Genomic DNA, 21,835 nt, shown 5'->3' with positions numbered 1-21,835 from the left:
TCTCCCCGCGCAGGTTCGAATCCTGCCGACAACGAGGCAGATTTTGTGTTAGAATCTTGCCGGCCTCGCCATATGCATTTTGACCATGTGAGGACCCTACCCGAAAACTCTTCTAGAGTTGTCGTGGCCGAGTGGTTAAGGCGATGGACTAGAAATCCATTGGGGTCTCCCCGCGCAGGTTCGAATCCTGCCGACAACGAGTCAGATTTTGTGTTAGAATCTTGCCAGCCTCGCCATATGCATTTTGACCATGTGAGGACCCTGTCCGAAAACTCTTCTAGAGTTGACGTGGCCGAGTGGTTAAGGCGATGGACTAGAAATCCATTGGGGTCTCCCCGCGCAGGTTCGAATCCTGCCGACAACGAGGCAGATTTTGTGTTAGAATCTTGCCAGCCTCGCCATATGCATTTTGACCATGTGAGGACCCTACCCGATTCTAGAGTTGTCGTGGCCGAGTGGTTAAGGCGATGGACTAGAAATCCATTGGGGTCTCCCCGCGCAGGTTCGAATCCTGCCGACAACGAGTCAGATTTTGTGTTAGAATCTTGCCAGCCTCGCCATATGCATTTTGACCATGTGAGGACCCTGTCCGAAAACTCTTCTAGAGTTGACGTGGCCGAGTGGTTAAGGCGATGGACTTGAAATCCATTGGGGTCTCCCCGCGCAGGTTCGAATCCTGCCGACAACGAGGCAGATTTTGTGTTAGAATCTTGCCAGCCTCGCCATATGCATTTTGACCATGTGAGGACCCTACCCGAAAATTCTTCTAGAGTTGTCGTGGCCGAGTGGTTAAGGCGATGGACTTGAAATCCATTGGGGTCTCCCTGCGCAGGTTCGAATCCTGCCGACAACGATTCAGCTTTTGTGCTAGAATCTTGCTAGATCCTCGCCACATGCATTTTGGCGGTGTGAGGATATTGTATAGGTTTAGTTGTTGTGGCAGAGTGGTTACGGCGATGAACTCAAAGTCCATTGAGGTCTCCCCGCCAGGTTCAAATCCTGCTGATGACAACCCAAGTTTTGGACTAAAATCTTATGGTTGAATGTGAGATCCAATGTGAGTGTCCAACTTACCGAATGTTTTGCTAAAGTAAGGACTTAACTCGACTCAGACTATAAATGAAAAGCACAATCAACTGCAATTGGATGAAGCAAGAACAATGAAGCACAGGGTACTAAATACCAACTGATGAGACAACGAGGCACACTTGGACAAGGCGCAAAGTGTTGGGATCTGATTGGTTAGGGAAGATGAGCATCGATGGGCACACTTCCTAGTGAGGCAGACACACAAAGCAGCACAAGAAAAATGTGAGACTAAATTCGATGGACAAAAACCATGACCGTTTGCTACACTTAGGTTGGCGTGTTTATTTTAATTAATCATAGCAGAAGGACCTTTTTAAGTCACCGAGGTAAGTCTCCGTTTCATCGTAATTTCCGCTGAATGCGTAAGTTTAGTCAGGTTTTATGTATTGCATTGTCAGGGCTTGAGACATGTGAAACAATGGCTCAGTTGCATGAGGGTAGTCTGTTTTCCAACTGTTTCTGAAGGCAACACCCCATATATACTGATTGATGAATTAAAAAAAAAAAAAAAAAGGAAAAGTTAAGTTTATGAAAGCAACATTTGCTGTCGTTAGCAGTAGAACACACACCATAATTATGATATGATCATTTCAAGCAAAATAGATATTTTTTTATAGATATGTAAATTTACTTAGGAGCTTGGTTATGGGATGAATGAAAGTTTCCACTGTAATGTAAAACTTGCATTCAGCATCCTCGCTGGTATCCACGTTAGCATTAGCACAGAGCTATTGAATGTTTCATGTGAACATTATGAAATCAAACATGCATAGAGTGAATGCCACTCTTATTAAATAGTTCATCTCGTAAGTGGTTAAGCAATATTCTTTACTTTTCCAACCATCTTTCTTGTATTGATTAGGCTCCTTTTTTTTATTTAAAGATGGATTAGATGCAGATTAATCACCGTGTTCAATATTAATACTGGGGAGGGATGTTATTGTGCTCACTCTGGCATTTATGGATGAATCGGTACTTGCAATCGATCACACCAATGGAAAGAAATTGTCGGTGACTGCTTGCCCGAGTGATCATGACTGTGAAGATGCAAATTTGGAACTACACTGATTACAAGTGTTTTTTTTTTTTTCTTTTCCCCCTACATTTTGTAAAGCGTTTCGACTGAGATGTAAACGTATTTGTAGGATTTGTCAGAATGGGTGTGAATTTCTGCCGTCGGCCAAGACAGGCATGAGGTGAACAACTGAAAATGCCTTGTCGCATAAATAGCACAGTACCTTTTGTATCTGCTGTGTTTAACATTTCTTTCATTTTCAAAATTTCCCCTGCATTTCTTCAGTCTGCCGCCTACGTTCCAGCAGTTACGTAGAATTTCTTCACTTTTGAGTTTCACTCACTACTTGTTTTATAATGCGTGAAAAGGAGGTGTCTATTTGAAGGTAGCGTTTATTTCTATGCAGAGTGGATGTGAAATGGAAAGTACCTCTTTGGGCTATTGTGCTTTTGTCACAGGTGCAGAGCCCATTTATCACTGCATTGTGACATCTTGGCAAGGTGTGTGTGTGTGTGTGTGTGTGTGTGTGTTTGAACTCATACGAGCCACTGTAATCATGCAAAGAGATCAGGCTGCAAATATTTAAAAAAAGCTAAATGCCAAACCACAAATAGGTGTCTACTAAATAGTTTTATTTTCAAATCCTAGCAGTTTTATAACTTTTTTTGCTATTCCAGATGTAGTCCATCACATGTACCCTGCAGACCAGGGTGCATTATCTTTTTGAAGGTGACCACTCCTTTCTGGATAGTCTTATTTCATTACAGGCCAAAGGTGATGACCAGGGAACAACTTTATTGATTTAGCAGCATAGGAAGCCAAAAAAAAAAAAAAAAAAAACAGATTCCCTGCTACGTCATTGCAGCATCCTTTCACTCTTTTGGGTCAATTCGGGATCTCTGCGTGAAGCAGACTTTGTTTTTCAACTGAAGCCAACAACATTGCAACAACAGCACTGTATCCCGCGATCAATGGCGCCGGTGTCTGGTAAAATCTTGTCTTGTCTTTAAATCGTTTCTGACGGCAACAATTGCTTTCGTTGCGAGAAGTGGATGTCGGTTGTTAAACTTCACACCCTGTCCCAACTTTGTGGCGTTCACATAAAGGTAACACAGCACCTGTAATACCTTGAAAGCCGGCGATAAATTCACAAGTATCCATATATCAAATCAATTTTCCCCAGTGAAATTCTTTGAAACCTACCCAAAAATGATTTTTTTATTTCATTTTTTTAAATATTGGTGCGCCGGTGAGGGGCGGAGCCTAATGAGTGTTGTCAGGAGCTGGAGTTGGTCGTTTAGACCATCTCTATTCACAGCTTCACAATGCTTGCAATCTCTCTCTCTGCTTTTCAACTTGGTTGCACCGCAAACAAAAATGTTTTGAGCCTACGGCAAAATAAAACAATTGGCCTCACCACTCCACAACTTTTGGAGATGTGTTACATTGAGCAGAGGTTAGAGAAACCATGCCAGAGGCCATGAAACATGAGTCTGCTGGCGAGCGTAAGAAATATGACAACAACACGCTACGAGAAGGCAGACCAGTGGTCCCAAGAATTGTTGTGTACAGCATGCCGAGCCACAAAAAAAAAAAAAAGTTACATCAGTGTTTGGTATTTCCCATAAGCAGAGGAGCACAATCAATAATCTGTCTGTGTTTTGAGTTCCGATCAATGACGGCCTGTTTCCCGTGTTATTAGAGGAAATGATGTGCAATTAGTTTTTCCGGGATCTTTCAAATGTCAAAACATGCTCATTTGTGCTCATCGAACTTTGCTGAGGAGATGGGAGGCAATGATTACATTTGTTATGGCTGCTGTCTCAAACTTTTGATTAACAAGTTTTATGAGCCAAGTCAATGACAGATAAAAGCTTAAAATTGAATCGGAAACACAGTGCGGTTCATTGGCGCCCCCCCTGGTACTTCACTTTTTTTTTTAACTTACTTACTCTCATGCTCCGACGTGGAAAAGGACAGCCACAGTTGTTGAACTTTTCAGCTATTTACAAAACATCGACAGATCACTATAAGCCAATTGCAATGAGCGCATTCATAAAAGTGCTGCTATTGCCCACATCTCACACCCAAACACTCCCGCACAGACTTGCCCCGCCCCTCAAAGGCACAGACCATAGAAAATGTGTAATATTTGCAATTTTTTTTGGTGTTGAAATGTCAAATTGTGTGCGATAGGAACATAACCTGTCAACATAATTTAACAAGTTAACTTTTATTGATTAATTATTATATATATATATATATATATATATATATTAATTTTTTTCTCAAGCATATTTGGTTTTCATCACCATCATCGTAATCGTTGTTGGCCAGTGTTATTGTATACATATATTAACAGCCAATGGCTCCAGCCGTGTCTCGTAATTTGAAGTTGGCCACCACTGTCTCCTAGGAGTCGATTTCTACCTACACCATAACTTTTAAATCCATGATCTCAATCGGGGGGTATAAAATGATCTTTTTTTTCATTTTAAAAATCTATTTTTTTTTCCCTCTGGTGATTTTTATTATCATCCCAGATGGAGAGAGATGGCGCCTGACTGTTTTAAGTTTTCATCAGCAGGAGTCAAAGACAACGGCAGCGCGTTCCATCAAAATGATAATTTTTTTTTTTCCTCCAACACGTGAAGTAGGCGAGTCAACAAGCGGCTTCTCTGCATCTACGTGATAAAGAGGTGTCTGCGAATGGGGTAGTTGGGCGGGCTACGCGCATATGCCAAGGCATGAAACCACTGTGCCGCAAAACATTACTTTTCCATAACAGATCATCAGATGCGCCACGGGGAATTATGCAATTTCAATTTACTGCTTGGACAATTCTTATTTACCTCTAGTAATGTATGTTTGTGCATCTTTTGATGCCTGTGACACATAGTGACAGGCAGAACAATAACGTTCTCTTTTTCAACATCAGTGAAGGCAGACGGACTTCCTCTAGGTGTCAAACTCAAGGCCCGGGGGCCAGATACGGCCCACCACATCATTTTATGTGGCCCGGGAAGACAAAAAAATCCCATTTTGATATGAAATTTCCCTTTTGAATTGAGTTTCATGTCTGCTCCATGGAATTTCTCGTTATTTTCTTCAAGACATGAATTATAAAGACAACCTTTGGTGTTTACCGGAGTGTCGTTGTCAAATTATTGGATGGCGCGTGAGACGTTGTGTCACACTGGATGAAAGCAAGTCGTCTTATTATTGAATCCTGTTTGTCTTAAGAAACAAGCGGCCGCTTTGAACAGCACATTTCTTTGAATTTCAACGTCCGCGCTGGCGTATTGACACACGGAATGTGCCGATAAACAAAGGAAATCGTCAGGCAGCGTGCGCGACAGAATGATGATGTCTAAACGAACCAATCGGGCTCATCAGCACCGCCGTCCGTCCTCTTGATCTATCATTGGCTGACCTTTACGTACGTTATCCGCCGTCATTTCCCCATAAAGCTCAGATTTATGACCCCCGCTGAATGCCAGGGCCCTAAAACACTCCTCTACCTTTTTTTTTTTTTTTCTTGTCCTTCCTTCACTCTCACTTTCCTTCATTCCGGCACCACGCGTCCACGCACACACATGCACGTGCTTGCGAAGCGCAGGAGAAGGTCAAAGTCGTTAGCGACTCGTAATAGACAATGTAAATTAGAAGGCGAGTATTAAAAGGAGATTTAACTCGACGTCAGCAGATAATGTTTCACGTCGTGGCTTTTATGGCGGCATCTGCGTCAGTTTCTTTCCCCGTGTACTCGCGTGCAATAAATAAAGCGCATTTTGTTTAATGATAATGATGCAAATTAAGTCTCTTATGTTATAGTTTTAAGATGCTATACGGAATGCAGATGGCTCGGCTTTATGAGCCGTGTCCTTTGCAGTTTTTGCAATTGGTCTTGCAGTTGGGTTTGGCTAGAGTTTGAAAAGAATTGCCAAAATCGCCTGTTTGGTACATTGTACTGGTTTGAAGTTGATGTTTCCCTTTATGTTGGAAGATGAGCGTCGAAGCGTTGAAAATCTGAACCTCAGAACTGGGGCAGACGAGCCAACCATGAGGCAGGCGTGTGTCTCTTTGCCGTCCAGATTATGTCATTTGCACATCTGCTTCGCTCAAATTGACCTCCCGTAAAAGCATTTATGATTCTTGAGAGATTTTTTTTCATCAAAGCGAGACAAGTCCAAATTAAATTGAAAATGTGGCTTCAAAAGTGCCCCCCCACCCCCCTCGCATTTATAACGAGTGGCATTTTTTAAATCCCGAGCGCCGCCCCGGTCTTGTAAGGACGGACTTTCAGACCTGGCCGCATGACAAGTGGCACGGCTGTAAAAGCTTCCGAGTTATATTCACGATCGGATAGTTAGCATTCTTCTTAGCTCCCGAATGCTAATGTTGTCGTCCACACCTCATTAACGCTCGGTCGCCTCGTTTGGATGATAATTGACACGTGTTCCCGTGATCCGCCGCCCCGCGCCGGTTCTACATTACCTTGATTAATGAAGGACAGAGAGGGAATGCCGTTAACATGCATATTGACGCCACGTCGCCTACATCAGGCAGCCTTCAGGCCTACCCCCGAGTAAAAAGTCATTTGCTGTAATTAGCGCTGATGGCGAGGCAGGAAAGAAACGGTGAGTGCTTTCAAGGGCATGTGGTCCAAAAGAAAAATGTGAGCAATATGTGATTGCAAACCGGACCAAACCTGTACCGATATGTCGGGGTGGTTTGAATCTCTGGTCGAACATTTCTTTGTGGAAACTTTCACTTTCCAAAAAACATGCCTGTTTGGTTCGTCAGCGTACTTGGTTGTTTGTCTACACCAGCCCTGCAGTTAGCTGGTGACCTGTCCAGGTCAAGTGATAAGCATGAGGGCGATTACAAAAACAACCTTTGATAATAGACAAGACTGTTTGTGTTGAGCTATTCAGCCATGTGCTATTAAGAGAGGTAGAATTCCTAGCCTGGGAGAAACGGAGACTTGGTAATATTCGTTGCGGCCGCTTTGAAGTTGTGCTTGAATGTGTCACACATTCAATGCCACCGTTGTAGCTCACTGCAAATTCCCAACAGACGTGTGTCAGTCCTCGGGGAGTTCCAGAACTGTGAATCCCGTGGACCTTAGGGTTACCATCGTCATATTGTGCTGCATGCTGATTGGATGCTCGACGCAAGCTAAGGCTTGCTACTGTAACTCTAACGCAAGTCACTCGACACAAACGCAACCTTGAACTGTGACTTAGAAAGGTGATTTTTGACTTGATTTGGTATTGTGACGTGTTAACATGGCGTGATAATGAAATTAGCTCAATTTTATCACGGCAGATGTGCAAATGAGTTCCGAGCAAAAAATGACCTTTTGGTTAGTGAAAAGGAAAGTCACCGTAGATGTCACCTACTGTAAACTTCAAATGACGCCTAACTAAGCATCCTCGGTTCAGTCAGTATTCTAAGTTACTAGCCAAGTCACTTGACTGAGTCACCATACAGTTTGTCGCGGTCACTTGACGACGTCAATAAGTTGCAGCACAAATTGTGTTCCAAAATTACATTAGCCAGGTTTATAAAATGACCTGAATCAAATTTGAGGTTTGGAGGTACGTGCATTTATATTTCATCCGTATATACACAAAAAAAAAAATCATATTAAAGACATGTGCTTGTACGAAATAAAAGCCTTGCACCATATCCAATAAATAAACCCCACAGCCGGACTGGCGGAACAAAATATTCTGATTGGTACTTCAAGTAAGTAAGTAGCGTTGTTCTGCTTAACTTTGCATACTAAGCTGTCACACATGCCAACATGCAGTCACGTATTAGCATACAAGCCTCATAAATCACATCTTTGCTGAAGACTGATTCTAATTAAATCCCGTCTAAAACCAAAGGATTACTTTCTAACAGGCTCTCTGCCGTCACTTCTTCCTCTCGATGATCTGTCGCTGTGTAAATGACACGCATTATCCTTTTATTAGCTAGCGAGACCCACGGCATGCGCATAAAACACCGTCTTGACGTTGATAAATATACAACATGATGGCCACGTCACATGAATTAATCTCCATTTTTGGGATTGGCCCTCCGATTCATTAATCCACGTAATTACTGCAGATTTCACGGACTATCTGATCTTGCTCGTTGGGTGCTGCTCTCTCTCTCTCGCCTGGAAATTATGGATCTCTGCATAATGGATGAGTCTGTCTAAGGAGACAGAATAAAGGCTCTTAGCCGTGTGATAAATTTTGTACATTATCAAGTTACATACTGCATGAGGGAGGCTGTTGTACATGCAAAACACGACCACCATCACAGAGCGGAGTGAACTCGGGGTGGGACATGTTTTTATCATTTTGTATTGATGCACAAACTCATTAAAAAAGATGGGGTGAAAAAGCTTTGATGTTTTGGTTATTTGCTATCTTAGACGAAGGTTAACGAGCAAAATACGGAGCTTATCGACAAATGCAGAGCTAAGCGTTCGGACCGCCGACGTGAAAGTACCTTTTTTTTTTCTGCTGTAATTCGATTTTAAACGGTTGTTTTTTAATTGTCGATTATCAGTCTTTCGTCATCTGTCGTTTGGGTCTGCCGACATGAGATTGATTTATTGCCAGAAAAAAATTAGTTGTTTGCCCTCTTGAATTTTGAGCAACTCTGGCATCAAAGAGTTTGGTACTTTCGATCTGATTTCTATCTTATGATAGAAATTACGTAACGAGGGCTTTCGGAGATTCTCGTCGGTCGATGTCATTCAGGTGATGGTATCTAGCTCAATAAACCAGTTAATTAAAGTTTCAACTTCCAACCAAGGTTCTTATGATGTCAACAGATGGGAATGAACTGTCATCTATTCCGCCTGGGAAAGGCACTCGGCGTCGTGGTTTGAAGGTACCGTAAGCTTCCCGTAACTCCCGTGACGATGAAAGCATGAAGACAGATGTGAAGAATAATTAGCAGTTGTGCTTTTCTAAGAAAAAATGACATCTTGTCACAGCAGAACTTCTTGCCCTTCTCTAAAAGTATTACTATTCTCCGCCATGTGTCCCCCCCCACCCCTCCCCAACTTCTGGTCGTTCTTCAGAGCCTCTCCTCCTTGTTTGTGCTTTGGGATATTTCACACCTCCAAAGTACATCTGCGTGTACCCCCTGAGCCGCATCGGATTACGCACACGGCATTGCACCGAGTGTTTCTTTCGCACCCCGTGATCGATTGGTCGTAAAATAGGAGTGAAGTAGCCACTCAAAACGTCCCAAAGATCCCTCAACCATTTGCACGTTGACTCTTTTTAGCTGGTCACCAAGTCCTTGTGTGATTCTCAAGGTGACGCCTTGTAGAGCCCGCAGGAAGCAGAAGACATTCCAGTCAGTTCTGTTTCAGACATTTTTTTTTTTAGTAAGCTCGTCAGGGTGAGTGAGAGTGTTCAATGAAAGTCCACTTGCGATTCATGGCAGTGAAGAGTCGGTTCAACCCGAGTCGGTCCCCCAGAAAAAAAGAGATAGCTGTCTTTTATAGCCAATAAAGGCAATACATTTAATACTGAAAAACAATCAAGCGGGGAAAAATTACAACTAGAAAAAAAAAAAAAAAACTTAACTATGAAATATTTCATCTGATGAAAGTGTCTTAACTCCGCATTGCTTAAAAACCAACTCTGAAGTGTATACTGTGTTTTGACGGGCTATTTGTGTGTTTTCACATTGCAGCTAAATCCCCGTGTCGAATCTGAATTCAGGCTGCTACTTTATATCCTTTTCTGACAAATATACAAAACAACAGTTTGACTTAATGCGTTCTATAAAACCCCAGGGAAGTAGGACGTTTTGACATCCTCTTGGCTGAAGGCACAGGAAACATGTTGAGCCATTAAATGTAAAAAAATAAATAAATAATGATACAAAAAACTAGGAAATATTTAGCATTGCAATCTCGGACACTTTTTAATATTTGTGACTTTCCAACACAACTCCCTCAGCATCTTTTTAATGACTTTACGAGGCTCAACTGACCCCGCCCCTTAATTGCCAAACGTTACCACCCTAACCCTAACCCTAACCCTAACCTATCACGCCTCTTTCAACCATGCTGGTCACTTAAAGGAGCATTTTTATCAAACTTTTTAGTGGACATTTGATCTTAATTTATTTCTATATTCCATAATATCCGTACAGCAAATCATTGCAGCGCAGATGCCATTGTCAAATTTTATGCTCTGCTTTGCCGATGCTGACGATGTAGTATGTAAACCGCAATTTTCCAACAATAAACTCAAAGCACGACGCGTCGCTCGTTATTATATTTTTATGCAAATGTCAGAGGTCTGCTTCTTGAGTATACGTCGCCATAGAAACAGCATCTACAGCCGGCTCGTCTTTACCGCTTTGGTCGGCGTTTTATGGAACACTGCGAGTTGTTTAATATGCTTGATTTACTACTTATAGTTTGGTGGCCATTTTGAAAAATTATCATTTTTATTATGGGATAAATTGTCAGGAAGTTTAAGTTGCGCCGCGTAATTTGTCACTTAATGCATCGTGCGGGTAGCTGAACGAGGACATCAACATGCCGCCGGGCTGATGGATTTGTTTAATCACACTGTACATCACGTACACGATAGTGCTGCGGGCGTCATGCATTATTCTAATAATGCTATCGGTGGTGCGCAAACGTGAAACGCTGTGAGACTCTCAAGGCGAGCACATGAAGGAAGATTAGTACAAAGTTTGTTTGGGAGGTTGAACGTGTGTTACTGTTACTTAACATTTGACATTGGTTGCTCTGATGCCGAGGAGGTTGGCAGCTCTTTCATCCTGTGGCTGACTCATGTTCCATTTTCATAAATTGGTAATTCCATAAATATGCAGCAACGTCTTCCTGTTGACCCGACTGTGATGAAGCAGACAGCATAGTTGTATATCCACACACACATTTACAAACGCGGCAACAATCATTGCAGGGCAATTAATTAAAAACTCATTTTTTTTCTCATTTCCCTTTTTTTTTAATGAAAACAGAAGTGCTCTGCATCGTACTCGAAGTGCAATACTGCAATGATTTAGCCAATTTATGTTCACTGAAACCTTTCAATGCTAAATGACCCAGATAATGAACATTTTGAAAATTGGGTGTGAAACATATGAAGTTGCACAAAATATAACAGCAATCATGTGGGCCCTCAAATCAACGAAAGTGATTGAGGCACACAGAGAGAGGAACTGGCTTTCCACGCCAAAACATGAGGCGCAAGCCACCAGCTAGCTTGCGAGCTAACTGGCTTTCAGGACTTCTTTTTTCTCTCTGGCACATTCAAAGCATGGCCTCCTCTCCTCCCTTGAAAATTTAAATGACACTGAGCTATACATAAAATCAGGGGCATCCAAGAAAGATGCATTTTTGTGGCGCTAGTTAGCTAGCTAGCTAACTGTGATAGAAATGGGCCTGTGCGGACAGTGACGGTATATGTTCTCTATATTCTATACGAGCACTTATACTGTGGATCAACCCTCACAGTTCCTGTTCGTGAATGTCAGTGTGTCTTCAGGATGACACAGCAATTGCTAAATCCCACCCCCAGCCGTGTTTGACCTGGAGGTGCGAGGAGAGAGGAAGCGGGCAGGCGGGAGGTCGGGCGGGGGCCCGCGGACGCCGCTCGCCAGGCGGTCGGTCTCCGTGCCTGCACCCTCGCTGATAAGTGCCGCTTGAGAGGGGAAGACCAGGGTAGGGAGCACAGAATGTGTTTTTACCCAATGGCGTTAGATCGGTTTTCAAACCAGGACTCCGAAAACCATTTGCGATACATTTCGTCATATCGTTCACCAGCCAATCAAGTTAATGGTTGACTTGAAAACGTTCTACCGGTTGAACAAAAAGAGCTGATTGAAACACTGCGGTAATTTGACCAATTTCGGAAGTAGCTGGTTTCAAATGACCTTTCTTGTGTTGCCACACGCTCACACCCAAATCGTCACTTTTTACCATCTCATTACAAAGCTAGCAAACATAGAAGCAAAGAAAATAGTTGCAGCTTCATCGCCTGGAGCTCCAACATTAATAGAGCTGCGTACGCAAACGGCATTTGTGAAGAGAGGCAGATTGTGAGCCCAATGAAACAAATTGCCAGGCAGCTGTCGTCAAAAGTTTCGCCCGTGGCTTTTGAGCAAAGCCTTTACGCGCATACGCACACACGCTGAGTCTTTTCTGTTTCTTGTTTTGATTCTTTTCAATGCCGCATGTCATCTGACTGTTTGCGAAGCGTTCTCCTCCGATTCGTCATGCTATGTGAAAGCTGACACGTAATCAGTGAATATAGACCAAAAGGATTTGGTTACCTTCCGTAAATGTTTAGATGGTTATGTTGAACAGAAAAACTTTTGTACAAGTGAGTCAGGCGGACAAAAAAAAAAAAAAAAACGCGTATAATGACAGTATGAAATGGCTGTATATTTCCAAGAGAGAGAAAATGATTTTTGGAGCATTAGGTCATACTTTTGAGAAGACTTGTTTTAAAAAGTCTATTTTTTTTCCTAATGCACGATTTTATTTTGCCTAAATACACAACTTCTTTTCTAAGAGTTTTTTTAAATTATTTCTAAAATCCATACATTTCCCTCTTCAGTATTCCAACCCTTCTCCTCAAAAATCGAGACTTGAAACACTAATGTGGTTTCCAATTTGTCTTTTTGGTTGTGAGGTGGAGACAAAGGGTCAATTCACTCTAATTCAGAAAGTTGACAATGATAATAGACTTTGACTCAACTTTCTTCATGTTACCCCAAAAAAAAATAATTTGGATTAACAGTCTTCGACAAAGTGATGTGTTAACTATTCCAGAAAATTGATCCTGGTAATTATAAACCTTAAATCGGCGTCTGCTCTATTACATTTGTTAAGCGCTGTCTTTGCATACAAATGTTTGATTGAGCGTTGTTAAGGTGATTCATGTTCGGTGATGACTGACAAATCCATCATCGGTGCCGCCACTAATGAACACAAAGGAATCGCAACATTAAAACCGTCAGCGCCAGCGAAGTGTTCAAAGGGACCATCGCTTGTTCAACTCGGCGGGACGCATCTATCCGTTTCCGTTGTCCGTCTCGCTGTGTGTGATCAGAGCCTCCTTGTCATTCGCGTCTTTTTGAACGACTCGCTCCAAAAGTGACTCACAATCCACACGGCGTCTTTAATGTGACACAAAACAAATGACAGTCGCCAGCATAACAACTTGGGACGAGAACAATGCGCTTGATTCAAAAAAGAAAAAAATATTGCTAACCTCGGAAACATTCGCAAAGAGCATTCACGACGACTCCTCGAAATGATTGCTCGAATTTGACTTGAATTTGTGTTATTTTAGATTGCAAGGAGCTATCAGATTTATTAATTTGTCATGTAAAAAAATACTTGATTAATTAATGGAAATGCAAATGTTCAGAGTCAAACTGATCAAAGACTTAACAATTGAATATTTATTACCTGTTACCTGTAGGGGAAGCCCAGGTACAAATAAAAAAAAACTTCCTGTAACTCATTATGTAGCTCATCATTTTCCCTCCATATTTTATATACATATAAACAACGAGCAGAGCAATAACTCTGGTCTATGTTTAAAAAGCCAAGCTTGTCACCGTGACGAATGGTCACCACGGCAACACAGGAAGTCTATATGGAGGAGAAATCTGGCCGTAGATGGCAAAGATCGAGAAACGGACGTCGCCTTGATTAATTCCACCTCGTCCGTCGCGGAGACGTTCGACGTCCGAAGACGAATAGGCGTCTCGATGAGCTATTTGTGGCGATGCTTGGAATGGTTACCACGAGTCGCCGGGGTAACCCGCTAACATTTCTTTGTACCTGCTCCCTAATCTGCGTGTGTCTAACGGAGATACCGGAGCATGCATAATCGCACTGGCGGTGGGGTAAACAGACCCCCCCCCCTCGACTCCCCGCTAACAGGAGGATCAAAGCAAATGTTCAATGTCATGCTAAACATCGTGCATCTTATTTGAGTGCAAGTGTGAGCCATAATCACATATACATAAGTCAAATCAAAGCAAGAAAGGATCACCAGTTGCAAATGAGAACACAAGACTTGCTACTAAATCTCTCATTCTGGATTGAGATCTTCAACTCGGACGTTGGCATAACTTCAAAATCGGACCCTGCCATGAAATTCTTATTTAAATCCTCCCCCTGTCAGAAATCTTTACTTTGACATCTGAACCCTGTAATGTAATAATACAAAAATTAAAATTATTTCAGATCATAACCTTTGCCTCCCCTTGACTATCAATCCATATTACGCAATAATATTTGGATGAATCCCAGATATGTACACGAGTGAATTATTTTCAGTGTGCCTCACCTCGTTTGTGTGGCAAGGGGGGGGAGTAGAGGAGAAAGCGCACTCACGTAACGTGCATTCATTAAGCCAACCAGCCCTGGCCCGCTGATGATCTTAAATGCACGCCGGTGGAGCTGCAACGCGACAACATCTTCATCAACTATTTATTTATTCAGTGGCTTGAAGGTCACGCCAAGCCTCCTCTTCCTCCTCCTCTTCAACTCAAACTTTTTTCATTGTTGTTAATCGGGAGAGACAACATGGCAACATGACCACGGGCCTTCAGTGGAACCGTTCAGCCTCTCGGCAACACTATATTTATCCCGTCATCATCCACCGGGCCATTTATCAATCTGCCGTTTTTTTTCGACGTACGCGTTAGCTGTTCATCCTTTTCTCCTCGTATTTGTGCAATTAGCCACCCAAGTGCAGGCGCAAATCCAACCAGGGGCGTGCAGAGAGAGGGGAGGTGGAGGGGGACATCATCTCAGAGGTGAAAAGTGACTAGGAAAAAAAAAAGCCCCCCCCCCGTCACTGTCAAGCCGGGTGTCAGTAGTGTCACTCTGCATTATTCCTCTGGAGGGACACAAGGACGCAAACTGTCACCAGTCAATGAGCACCACACCCTTGGTGGCCCTCCATTTATGCTTTGTGTAATTCTCAATGTGTGCGTGCGTGCGGATGTCTCCGAGCAATGACAAGTCAACGCGTGCAGCTGGTCGCACACTGACAGTTGTGAACGCTCCCCGAGGACGCACACACTATGGAGGAAGTGACAAATCGTGACCATATACTTCACATTTTTCAACCGATTCAACAGTTCATCTTTTGCCTACCTATTCCATAATTTCCTTTTTACCAAAAATTCCAAATTTTCAAATTTGAAATTCAATGAAATTCTCCAAAATTTCATTTTTCTACTCTAATTTCTACATTTTTCAACCGATTCAACCCATTCCTACTTTCAGCTGTTCATCTTTTTTCGACCTATTCCACAACTTCCCACTTACCAAAAATTCCAAGTTTTCAAATTTGAAATTCAACCAAATTCTCCAAAATGTTTTTCAACTCTAATTTCTACATTTTTTTTCAACTGATTCAAACCATTCCAACTTTCAACTGTTCATCTTTTGGCTATTAGCTTTGAGCGTCATTTTTATTTTTTATTATTATTTTTTTTTATTAGGCCTTCTTGGAAGGGTTGTTTAACATTATAATGTTATTATTTTCATTTGACAAATTATTTGATTTTGGGTTTCGCCATGTCTGGAAAAGCACCAATTGCTTGAGTGTTTGTGTATGCAGTTTAGTGACTCCCCAAAATGATCTCATTCGTACTGCTTGGAAATTTGGGAATTTTATTATATTTTGTAACCAGACGTCCGGGACATGTTGCCAAAACTGGTGTACAAACTTGATGTAATTATCTTCATGATCGGTCTGCTTTTCAAATTCTGCATTGCTTCCTGGTCATCAGACATTGATTGGATTTCAAATTTTGACATCAAATTGGTCCCCACTTTTCTGATGAAAAGGTTTTAACAACTGTGTTTGTGTGTGTTTGTCCGTTAAAAAAAAAAAAAAAAAAAATCAGTTGATGTAATTCATGATTAGTCTGCTTTTCAGATCAAATTAAGCATTGCCTCCTGGTCATCAGACATTGATAGCATCTTGGGTAATGGATTTCAAATTTTGAAATAAAATTGGTCCCCACTTTTCTGATGAAAAGGTTTGTGTGTGTTTGTCTGTAAAAAAATAAAAAAATCAGTCTTGGGGAAAATGAATTATAGAGTCGCGCAATCTCCTTACTTGCTCTTTTAGGAGTGCTAAAAAAAAGTTAAAGCTCCTCTTTTCTCGCACCATCTGCTAGCGTGTACCCACACCCACTCTCCCAGCGCCCTTCGCAATCTGCTCTCGCACAAACGCGCTTATGAATAACTATGCGCCACACGACCAAAAACACCTTCACTTACAAAAAAAAAAAAAAAACAACAACACAGGAGAGATGGTATGCTAAAATTGCTTTCCAAAGTAGCAACGCCCTCTTGTAATTATTTATTCTTGAGAGAAAAAAAAAAGTCTCGGGTCACACGCCAGAAGGGAAAAAGGAAGTGGACCATTTTGGTTTTAGAAAAATGGCATTTTGGGCCAATTGCAGTGACTTTTTTTATACCCACTGAAATTAGGTGGACGTGTCTGGACAATCAACAGCGGTGCCTAGCAACTAGCGCTTCATCCGCTTTACCGTGGCCCTGACCCATTCATCCAATCACAAATCGCCTTATAAAAGTCTTGTCCAGGTAACACAACAACTGCAGGTTTTGAGTGACATTAACTCCTACTGTTTTTTTTTTGTTTTGTTTGTTTTTTACATTTAGTTTTTGTTCTCAGCCTGAGGGTTCTGAACATCTCCGATAACATAGCTGAATGACCCTGGCATCCAATGTATTCCCGCCTCGGGTCATTTATTCAAATCCAAAAATATTTTCAATATACTTCAGGTTTTCATTCATCTGAATCAAATATGTTGGACAATGCCATTCATAACTGGAATCAAAAGTTTTCTTCCGAATATGGAGGAGACATTTCAATCAGTTTGGCCTGTGTTTTGAGCATTACCTTAGCCAGACATGACTAAGGATTCACATTTGCAAGTATAAAGCAGAGAAGGTGTTCCGGTGTGACGTTTTGACAGCTTTATTCATTTTTCTTTGAGAGCTCTCCGGGGAAATGCAACCCTCCGCTGATATGCATCGGCGAGTTCCCTCGTATGCGAGACGTTCGTGATGCCAGAACGCTTGGCAGGGGCCACGGGGCATCGGCCCACCCTGCCAGAATCAATCACGTGGTGGTGGTGATGGGGGGGAATATTGTCAATATTCATATGTGGCATAAGTAGATTCTTCCAGACATCTCATTTGAGTGAATTTCCAGAAATATTTGAAAACGGTAGCAGCAGTTTCCAAATTGTGAAAGTAGATGAAGCAGTGTTTCTTTTTGTGTGTTTAGATCATATCTACATTTTTGTTCCTCACAGGTTCAGGGTTCGAATGGATTTCCTTTTTGAAGATTGCATATTCTCCAGAAGATTCTGTGGGTTTTCTCCAGCTGCTCCATCTTCCTGCGTGCTAAGTCAAGAAGTTTGAAGGTAAATGAATGGCTATTTATCTCTACTTTCTGATTGGCTGGCGACCAATCAATTACAAGGAGAAGGGGACCCAAAAAAAATGCTTAGATGGATATTTAATCCGGATAGATGAACACATGATGTTATTTAAGGAAATACGTTGTTTTTTCTTCCGAGGGGCAAAGCAAAGTGAAGGACGCCTTGTTTGTATCCCGTCGCGGTCGTCACTCCTCAGGGTTTGACTCGTTTCTCTGGGTGGCCTCTTACCTCCCTTTCCCCTCGCTCTCCTCATTTGTTTGGCTTTGATGCGGCGGCATTAGTATTCCCCGTGTGCTCATTGTCAAGTGGTGACTGGTGAGACGAGCGGATGAATGGCGGGGCGTGCAATTTGTAAAGCGTATAAACTGCAAATAAGAAAGTTGACGTACGCCTCGGCTCCGCCGCCGTGTTCACGTCACGTAATCCGAGGGATCTCCTCACACCTCGCGGCCATTAGACGCCAAGTTTGATTTGCAAAAATACAGGCTATTGTCAGCACAAGCATTTAATATTGATGACACGGCGCGGGCCCCTGAGGTGGCGAGTCAATATCCGCTTGCGTGCTAGTGTCAGAACGTGTGGATGTTCCCTTTTAGCTTTTTAATCTGCCTTTCTACTTCTTCCCTGTCCTTGTCTTAAAAATACTCTTTTTAGTTGAAATCACAGAAACATGGCGTTTTACAGTTTAGTCCAGTCTGGCTTCATCTGTGTCCCCGATATCCCCGAGGCCGGCCTGACCTTCACTTAGATCAGACGATGCCCCTGAGGAAGACCTGACACCAGAGTTAGGAAAGGTTAGGGGTTGGGTTACGGTTATGAGTTTTGACTTTTTTTAAGCACTAAAACCTTTAACAAAGACAAAGTAAATTCAACAAAAAGAATTGATGAAATGAAATTCGCTTAGTCTTTCAGAATTGATAGTACCTTGTTGGGTCAACGTGAGCGATGATGTGATGGTGACATCAATTACTGCTGTAAAGTTCTTGCTAAAACTTGATTCCTTCCATCGGTTTACACTCGAATTGACTGTTGGATTATTTTGCTCGTCTTCAAAGCGCTAAAAAGATTTCGTCAATAATAAATGTCGAGCGTGCTTAGAAGCTCCGAAGTGTCCCCAGTGCGGTGCATTAAAATTCTGCAGCTCTCCTTCGGATTTTAAAGCTTCTCGTCACTCTATTATCCTCCATTTCCTCCGCCAGTTGAGATGTGCTTGAAAAGTTCTTTTTTGGAATAGTAGTGTAGACTCTTGAATATGGATTTTTCTTTTTTTTTTCTGATGGCGGTGGATGAAAACATAGGTCGAATGGTTAATGATTATCCAAATCAGCATTCACATCACTGTCACAACACCAAGCAAATATTGCCATCTATGAGGTTAGGAAATAAATATGGATGAATATCTATTGAATTTAAAACAAGTTTTATTTTGTTTTTTGTTTATTTTAATCCCCGTCTGATTTGTGTGCTGTGCTGGTTGTTTTTGTACCAAATGAGACTTTAGACTAGGTGGTTGTGGCGTAGACCTTCCTTTTTCACATGGCCATTTTATTTCCTTTTAATATTACAACTTTGTGCTGAATTAATCCAAGAGAAGCTCTTCCCAAATTAATTCTGTTCTGAGTTTTTAACAAATTTACAATCTTAAAAAAGTACAAAACACTCATCCAATTAAAGAAAATCATCAGTAATGGTAATACTTGACTCGATGTCGGAAAAAGATACTAAATTTAGTAAAATAACACACAGGGGTATGTTACAAGTAAAGCCATACGTAGACTTGAAGATGAAGTAGTTCTGTCGCATGGAAAATGTATTGTCAGCGTTGCTTGGAAACAGAGACATCTAACTTGAGATGTTAGCTCTCCAAGGTCCTTACTGTAAAATTCAGTTGCAGATGAAATAGTAAATGCATATTACTGCAGTACATGCTCAGTAATGGTATCACAAATAATCTCTTGCTTGTCCAGGAAATGGAAGACGCTAGAAGACGAGGAATGCCATGTGTGGTTTTTAATCATACTAGGTTCTTGAGATTTTTTGGCTACTCCTGATTGACGTGTGTGCAAAATTCCGTGCATCTTTTAGGTTTCCATTTTCTGGTGGCAAATCTGACTAATGTTTACGCATTGTCCATCCTGGCAGGTGAAGTTTAGCGCCAGATATGAACAACGAAAATTATAAATATATATATAAATATATAAATATAAATATAATAAATTATATATATAAATATATATAATTATATATATAAATAAATATATATGATTATATATATGATTATATATATATATATATATATATATATATATATATATATATATATATATATATATATATATATATATATATATATATATATATAAATAAAATAAATTATATTCTGAAGTAAACTCCAGGTCTACCGTTTAAAAATTAGTCCAGGTTGTAGGAAATGACCTGCTCACCTAGCAATTGGCTGGAGGCTAAAACTATGGCAACCAAGATGAGATCTAAAAGAACAGCAAAAAAAAAAAAAAAACATGTTTCTTTTCCTGGAACAACAAAAGCAAAAGATAGTCACGGTAATTAGCTTATAACGGCGATGGTGCTTTTACCGAGACTAACAAAAAGGAACATGAGAGTGGAGGCTTTCATATTTTTTGCTCTTTGTGCCGCTCTTGAAGGCGCGAGCTGAGCATCTCGTCTGACAAGCAGGCTGTTTTTCTTCCTCCCTATCGGTGGAACCAGACCTTTCTTCTCCTTTTACCCACGCACACACATACTAGGCTTGCCAGAGAAAAAGAGGGGGAGGGAGGGAAAGGCGGGGTGAGGGATTTTTAAATAAAAGACACAGTATTGCATATAAACTTGAGCGAGACGGACTAATATTAGTTTAGCGGTGAATATGTGATTGTGTGGGAACGATATCTTTCAAGCAGTACCCCCCCTCCCCCCCTCCCGCCATACTGATAACTTTCCAGTCTGGGCTGCTGCTATTAGGGTACGAATGCACATTGTCGAGCTGAAGTGACTCCCCAATAAATCGGATCTGTGTTTGATTAACAGTGGGAATATCAACTGGAGACGCACACAAACGAGGGGTTGGCAGATGGATCCAAGTAGCGATATCAGTGTTGTGCGATACTGCAAAGGTTTGATATCCGTTCAGATGTGTGCAAATAAAAGAACCCCCCCCCCCCTCCCTAATTGAGGCCCCAGCTTTAAAGCTTTACAATGGCGCATGACAAACATTGAAATGTTGCAACGCACCTTCAATCACGACGTCAGTTTCCGAGCTGACAGTCGTGTCGTAAAAAAAAAAAAGAGGGGGGGGGAGTCTGCAGAAGTCATTAGGCCTATCTGCTCGTCCAAACATCTCCCTCTGAAGGCCGCTTGATTGTGAGCATGAGGAATGAGTTTGTCAAGGTTGGGCACGCACACACACACACGCACACACAGAGCGAGAGTCGACAGTTAACGCCGCAGAGTGCCAGAAAGAACGATAAAGGGATGAGTGAACCTGTTGCTTAACTTCTAAGATTAATCAACGTGTGAATGCTTACGGTTGACGATCACAATGGACGAGATCTTTGCTCTGGTTGGGCTCCAACTATTGAAGCAAAAACTTAATGTCCAATAAGGTTGTCTCATTCCAAAGGATATTGAAGGTGGACCTTGACGAGGTCTTATTTTATATCTGGCATTATTGTGGTTCTTGCGTTGGATGGTTTCCATGGCAACAGGCATGATTAATGCAGGAAGGAGGCCGGGGAGTTACAGATGCCTGGATGGTGACTCAGCTTGCATGGGATGGTTTTATTACAAAGACAAATTGTGAAACTATTTTTGTGGGACAGGGGAGCGGCTTTTAGTGATATAAGAATAAATTTATAAATACATTCATTATCAATGTGAAAACACATCATTTCCAAAAGTAGGTGAAGAGACTCATTTTCAATTATCTAGTGTAGCATACATATGTTGTTGCAAATGTTTGTTTTAAAATCCAACTTTGTGTGAGACCCTGAAGGTATCTGTGATTTGTGAGTGAATGAGGGCCCCACCAAAAAAATATTTCATTTTGGCAAAATGAACAGTTCATAGTTACAACTGGGCTACTAGCATTAGCACGTGTCTTTTCAGATTAGTTCTTGTTGCCGCACCACGTCATTGCAAAGACATTACGTCGACTTTCTAATTTCGTCGAGTCGATGATACGTTTCCTCCTTCCCTCCCTTT

At 41.6% G+C, this 21,835-nt stretch overlaps 1 protein-coding gene and 6 non-coding genes across 7 annotated transcripts in view; all 7 read left to right on the top strand.

Moving 5' to 3' along the window:
* Nucleotides 1–34, top strand: part of trnas-uga (transfer RNA serine (anticodon UGA)) — an 82-nt gene extending 48 nt beyond the window's left edge. The window contains exon 1 of the tRNA in view: nt 1–34. This exon is cut by the window's left edge and continues 48 nt beyond it. This is a non-coding gene — a tRNA (tRNA-Ser).
* An 83-nt stretch (nt 35–117) lies between these two features.
* trnas-aga (transfer RNA serine (anticodon AGA)) lies at nt 118–199 on the top strand. Its single transcript has one exon. It is a non-coding gene; the product is annotated as a tRNA-Ser (tRNA).
* Nucleotides 200–282: 83 nt separating this feature from the next.
* On the top strand, nt 283–364 carry trnas-aga (transfer RNA serine (anticodon AGA)). Its single transcript has one exon. It is a non-coding gene; the product is annotated as a tRNA-Ser (tRNA).
* Nucleotides 365–441: 77 nt separating this feature from the next.
* trnas-aga (transfer RNA serine (anticodon AGA)) lies at nt 442–523 on the top strand. Its single transcript has one exon. It is a non-coding gene; the product is annotated as a tRNA-Ser (tRNA).
* An 83-nt stretch (nt 524–606) lies between these two features.
* trnas-uga (transfer RNA serine (anticodon UGA)) lies at nt 607–688 on the top strand. The gene has a single exon. It is a non-coding gene; the product is annotated as a tRNA-Ser (tRNA).
* An 83-nt stretch (nt 689–771) lies between these two features.
* On the top strand, nt 772–853 carry trnas-uga (transfer RNA serine (anticodon UGA)). Its single transcript has one exon. It is a non-coding gene; the product is annotated as a tRNA-Ser (tRNA).
* A 374-nt stretch (nt 854–1,227) lies between these two features.
* Nucleotides 1,228–21,835, top strand: part of LOC125994407 (netrin receptor UNC5C) — a 143,840-nt gene continuing 123,232 nt past the window's right edge. Inside the window, exons 1-2 of the mRNA XM_049763742.2 lie at nt 1,228–1,415; nt 17,489–17,599. The gene's annotated coding sequence lies outside the window, so the exon portion shown is untranslated. The remainder of the gene's footprint in view (nt 1,416–17,488; nt 17,600–21,835) is intronic.

This window comes from Syngnathus scovelli, chromosome 3 (genome assembly GCF_024217435.2).
Source record: "Syngnathus scovelli strain Florida chromosome 3, RoL_Ssco_1.2, whole genome shotgun sequence".
Lineage (NCBI taxonomy): Eukaryota > Metazoa > Chordata > Actinopteri > Syngnathiformes > Syngnathidae > Syngnathus > Syngnathus scovelli.
Note: the sequence above shows the minus strand (reverse complement) of the source record. Positions and strands in the feature narration are given on the sequence as shown.